This window comes from Carassius gibelio, chromosome B3 (genome assembly GCF_023724105.1).
Source record: "Carassius gibelio isolate Cgi1373 ecotype wild population from Czech Republic chromosome B3, carGib1.2-hapl.c, whole genome shotgun sequence".
NCBI lineage: Eukaryota > Metazoa > Chordata > Actinopteri > Cypriniformes > Cyprinidae > Carassius > Carassius gibelio.
Window position 1 is genome coordinate 11,780,641 of NC_068398.1, and position 6,153 is coordinate 11,786,793.

The 6,153-nt window shown below is 39.0% G+C and overlaps 1 protein-coding gene across 3 annotated transcripts in view; it reads right to left on the bottom strand.

Moving 5' to 3' along the window:
• Positions 1-4,523, bottom strand: part of LOC127953303 (inactive rhomboid protein 1) — a 57,021-nt gene extending 52,498 nt beyond the window's left edge. Inside the window, exons 1-2 of one of the 3 annotated variants that reach the window (XM_052552436.1) lie at positions 4,198-4,523; positions 153-240 (exon numbers count right to left, since the gene is read on the bottom strand). The gene's annotated coding sequence lies outside the window, so the exon portion shown is untranslated. The remainder of the gene's footprint in view (positions 1-152; positions 241-4,197) is intronic. The other 2 variants (XM_052552435.1, XM_052552437.1) reach the window with 2 other exon arrangements.
• Positions 4,524-6,153: the final 1,630 nt, after the last annotated feature.

The following is a 6,153-nucleotide window of genomic DNA, read 5'->3' on the forward strand; positions in this document are numbered from 1 at the left end:
GCCAGAAATGTATTTTAAATAGGGAACCTTGATAGAAAGCAAAACCACATTTAATGAAAGCGATCCACTCTTGGCAAGACAGGCGGACAGTCAGACAGACACACATTGGCGTGTGACTCATACACACATGATCACGCTTCTCCATTACTTACAGCCACCTGCGGTGTCAACCTAGTCCAGCACTATCCTACTGTTTTCCCTTCCACTACTGTGCCGACCTAGAGCCCAGTTGGAGCACACCTGCAACACATAATGACGACAGTCGATCGAGACCCTGCTTAATCGGGCTTGTTACATCACCATGAATGATGATCCCCTGAATGAGATAATGTTTCGAAAGCATTGCAGGATGCGGCAATGGGCCAGGGATGCCTCATGCAACTGCATTCAGCACAAACTTCAGAACAGAATTTCTCACTCTCCAAATAAAATAATTGGCTGTACACTTGACTGTCCCTTGTGTATATGCATGCAAAACATCACAGATTATGTTTCACAGGGGTACTGATTTAGATGCAGGCCAGTAAATGCCTCTTCTAAACACATAAGCCTGGCCTGAAGCGACAAACACCCCCTAAAAGGCTAGCATGCAGGCTGTGTTTTAAAAACCTGAAAAACTCACAGGAAGTATGGCATAGAGATGCATCTCAGTTTATATTGCACACATTATATATTCACTTAGCTGTGTCAATGGTTTCCTTGAAACTGGTTTAGAATTAGATCATTACATATGACATTATGTTGCCTGTAAAGCCTGTCTGAAGAAACTTTATGAAAACGGCATCTGTGTATGACGTTCCATTTGGGCCAGAAACGAGTCAACTGCTTTGTTCTATACATTTGTCCATGTCTACACTCAATGAATAATTATTCAGAAAAATTTGTAAATGTCGAAGTGCCTTCTTTTCTTATGTCTTCCTGTCCTTTTGTCCTTCGTGTCATCTCATTCTGTTGTTTATAAAAGGCTGTTTCCGAAAAAATAATGGCATTCTGTTTGTCGCAAAAAAGTTTTAGTGTGAACACCCTACTCACAGTATTTATGCTACAAAACAGCTTAACAGTGTATGAGTATGCAAATTGAGACCCATAGACAAACGTAATAAACTAAAGCATTCAATATTTCAACATTTTTGGGGCCAGATGAAACCTATGTAGTCTGTGTAGCTGCATTCACACATTCAGTGTTTGGAACTGACAACCACATTTAATAACAGATGGGACTTTTAAATTGTCCTGTTCATACTATACAGTATATGTGTGCTTCAAATACAACTGTAAAGGTACAGAAACTTAGCAAGGAAATCTGTAAAATAGCCATTATGGTAGGAGTAATCATGACGCATGCGCCTGCTGACGCATCATGTAAACGATGCATGTGCCTGCTGATGCATGTGCACGTTACATAAACAGTGGCACCATGCACATGCATTGTTTACATGATGTGGAAGCAAGCGCATGCGTTGTGATACTGTCTTCATAATGGCAGCACACCTCAGCAGATGAAGAGGAGAAGAATTGTTGAATAAGTCATTATAATTGTTTTCTTTGTGCACAAAAAGTATTCCCATAGTTTCATAAAATTATGGTTGAACCCCTTTTGTCACTTGGATTCTTTTACTGATGTCCTTGCTACGTTTCTGGACGTATGAACATTACAGTTACGTTGCGGTCTACTGAGGGTCAGAGAGCTCTCGGATTTGATCAAAAGAAATTTCTTAATTTGTGCTCCGAAGATGAACAAAGGTCTTAAGCCCAAAACCCACTGCATGGTTTTAGCAATCCAATAGCAATTCAAAGTTCATGGCATGTCAAACTTTCATTGCATGACCTTATAAACTTGTCACATTTTTATTGTTTGGTCAGTAAATGTGGATCATAGCACCAAACACACTGTGCGATGATCATGCTGTATTGTAGACTATCTTTAGTTTCAAGAACGTGACAATGGCCGTCTTTGAACCTCTCTCACTGTACGACACAGGACCACCGATTAGGAGCCATGATCACAGAAATCGCCAAGATTGACTTAAGATGCCAATCTTTCGTCTGGGACAGCAGATAAATCGTGCAGTGTGTTTAGGGCATTACGGGTTTGGAACAACATGAGGGTGAATAATTAATGACAGAATTTTCCTCTTTGGGTAAACTATCCCTATAAGTCAAGGAGACAAGATAAATTAAGCCTGTAACCATCTTCACAGCAAAATAAAAATAAAAAATGAAACAAATTAAAGCTGCGGTAGGTAACTTTTGATGCTCTAGCGGTTAATAAACAGAACTGCTTGCGTCTTGCGGAAGAACATCGTAGCCGGAACTACTTCTCTCTGTTTATGTCTATGAGGAATCACAAAGGTACTGGGTTACTCCGCCGCGGTGCCCCCGAAGCAATCTAAAATAGTCTGAATATAAACTCTTATTATAGGTGCACCCTAGTGATTCAGTACAAGCTAAAAACACGGTTTGGAAAATGGATTCATGGTGTACTCGCTCATTATATACATTTTTCTACATTTTGAACACAAACAAAGTTACGGACCGCAGCTCTGATTGGTTATTTCTTACCGGGAGCGGATGTATTTCTGCAAATAGCAATAGGACCACTGGGAGGAGCCAGAGGAATTTGATTTTTTCACAGATTATCCGTCTCATATTCTACTGTCAGGACTTAATGACAGGTTTAACAAATATATAAAAAATATATTTTTACAAAAGTTACCTACTGCAGCTTTAATTGCGTGAGCTTTTCTATGAAATAATAATTAACAGGTTTTTTTTATTTTATTTGTAGTAGCTAATTAACGAAGCAGCAGTGTTTTATTTAATTATTATTTTCGAATTATTAATTGTTATTTTAACTCAGAGTTTGAAAAAGCACACACACGAGTTGTGCTCAGAGCAAACTGGAAGGCCATTTGGTCTTTGAACACAATGCATATCTTTAACACAGATAATCAGAAATCATCTGACAAGAATCACTAGTTGGAGGCGGGGCATCGACATAGACAGTAAAAGAAATGGACACAGCGACCCCATTGGAACTCAGTTGAGACAAATGAAGCCCAGTTTTAGCGTTTTTTAGCACTTCCGTTTCTGACGCGCAGACTCAAACGAAGCTTGACGACGTCAGCAACCTGTCTGCCAGATGTAAATCTTCTAAGTGGCTGTGCGTGCAAACTGCCATCGTTAATCTTGCAGAGACGGCGAGCTTGAGCGGGGAGTTCTTTGTCGTGAGTGAGCAGGAGTAAGTATTTTGATTAATTATTTTGTATAGTATTTTAAAATGTAACGCCAGTACGCCATATTAAGTTAATTGCCTGCGAGCTTCTCCACCTGTCTGTACGGTAATGCGACAGAGAGCCGAGTGGTTATGACGCAATCGTTAGCCTATTTTTTACAAAAACTGTTTATACGGGGCCATAATGTAACATAGAAGGTAATGGAGCCCTTTATACATTGTCGTGTATCTTTAGAAATAAATAATGGACAAACAGAGTCTTTAAACGCCTCAGATGTAAAGTTATTCGCTGTCAAAGTGACGCCAAAATGAATGGGAGTCAATGGGAATGCTAACGCAAGTGAAGTTCTGCTAAAAGATGGCAGCCCCCACCCGACTTCAACATCCGGTCGAGTTCCTTGCCCCTTGGGCATCGATAACCGTTGAACTGACGTCATCACATTACCGAGGACAGTGTAGGAAATAAAGTGAATTGCTATTAGCCTACTTAAGTATGCATAAAGAACACACAAACACTATGTAACGCTCTATATGGATATTATGGACAGTCATATCAGACCTGCACAGGCAGAAAGAGGTTAGTAATATAACTGGATACAGCGATGAAGCATATATCAAGTAAACTGGACCGCATATGGCTATGTGTAGGCAGAAGTCATAAACACGGAACAGCACACGCGCCTCCGCGACACGCCAACGTCTCGTGATTTAAAAAACACTCCTTTAACGTAAACTTCAAGTTAGGGTATTTAAACATCACACACCCTTAAAACCATCCACAGTTGAAATAGACAAGCATATTTCAATGAGACAGTCAGAAACGTGTAGCCTATATATTCTTTAAAACTGTAGGATGCGTTATAATATCACATAGATGCATCGATTTGAGCTCACGACTCGCCGGCGTATATTAACCTACACAGCAAAAACAGAAAATTAGACGTTACAAAATGACCACCTACCCTTTTACGATTCAGGAAAAACGTTAACAGCGGAAATCTCCAGATCCCTGTAAAATACCAATGGTTGTATAGCCTATGTTTATTTCATTTCGGCCAACGTGCGCAAATGAATAAACAGCTGCAGATGTCAAAGTCTCTCTGTCTTGAAGCTGTCGGTGATAAAAATCCAATGCTAAGACATTGTAGAGCAGTGGATATGATTGTTCCCACGCAGCAGCGAGTACATTCCCACGCACGCACGCACGCGCGACACACGGAGAGCAGCGATCAGCTCTGGTAAGTTTAGTTTTGGTCTGCCGGTAATTCAGTTTCATAGACCTGGAGCCCCGCCTGCGTCGACCGAGACTCACACACACACTGGGAGGAGCAGAGTACAGTGTGTGTATGTTCAACCATGACTAAGCAGGGAAGTCTAAAGCAGGGTCTGTTGAAGACCCAGACACCGAGTGTGTGTTATGAATTTCTCTCAGCTGTTATTACAGTCGTGAGATATTGTTGGGGACTAGTTGTTTAGTTACTGTATGGGTTTAATGTCAACATACAGCCTGCTGTGTTGACTGCACTCCTTTAGATAAGGAGATGTGCATGAGCGCATGATCAGAACTTCAGACCTCATGACACACTTGTGAAATTACACACAGTATTCTTTCTTTCTTTCTACAGGCTATTTTATTTATTTGTATAAACTATTACTATACTAATATGATACTATTTTAGCTATTTTTCATTATATAAACTTAAAAGTAAAAACACATTGATAAATTTAGTAATACTATTAGTCTGTTACTCTGAGATGCTTTATGGTTAATTCTGATGTTGAACGTTTGAAGAGACCCTTTAAAGAGAGAGTGATTGAACATTTGCATACTGCCTGTGTTGGGAAGGTTACTTTGGAAATGTGATAGGTTACAGATTACAAGTTACCCTATTTAAAATGTAATAATAACTAGTGTAATTATTTCACTTACTTTATTATCAGAAAAAAATCAAATGTAACCCCCTTTGTTTGTAATCATTAACATTTTCATAACTGTAATTTAATTCAATTTAATTTAACTGATTACAATTATTTTGCCATTTGATTACATAATTTAGTCACATGTAACTAGTTACTTCTCAACACTGTGTACTGCTTCATGTACATTTTTTTAGCTTTCATTTAATATTACAAAATAGCCATTTCTCCCCTGAGACAGGCCTGTACTGTTTCTTTCAGGCACCCATCCAGACTCATTTACAAGTCTATTGTTTCTGCAGTGTATTGGCATGTTACACACCTCATTTCACTAGGAGTTTCACAAATTACTTGCAGTACTGTGAAAGTAAATGTAACAACTTTGACAGCCCTAACTACCAACTTTGAAACTTGCTCAGAAATATAAAATTGGAAAAGAGTATATATATATATAAAAAAAAGAAGTATGAGCTGGATTTAAAAAGATGTAGAAATATGAAGCTACATACACTAGCCACAAAGTATCTTCACTGAATGTTTTAGTAAATTATTAATCAGGGGAGCATTACTAAAATACACAGACTCACCCTGGTTACCATAAATTTGTCAAATATTCAAGTACTGAAACACGAAACCATAACAAGTCCATGATCAAGTTGCCTTGATGTGTCCATTTGGAAAAGATCCATTCTGATGCCAGTTCCATCTTGGTTCTCAAACAGAAAAATGAGGCAGAGATGGCATTAACTGTGGACAACAGGTTCCTCCTCAAGTACAGAGTTCAAACTCAAGACAAAGAGACTGCATTGACATGCATAGCATTCCATTTTCTCATTCGACATTGTTCAGATTCTTCCCATATTTGCCTTCGGGGACTTTCCAGGGTGGCTGCAAGGCTTGTGTGTTCAGTTATTCACATGGCCTGTGACCTGATTGTCTGTCCACATAAAATCAAGAAGAATATGATTGTAAAGTACATTTCAAATTTGCATCTTGATATG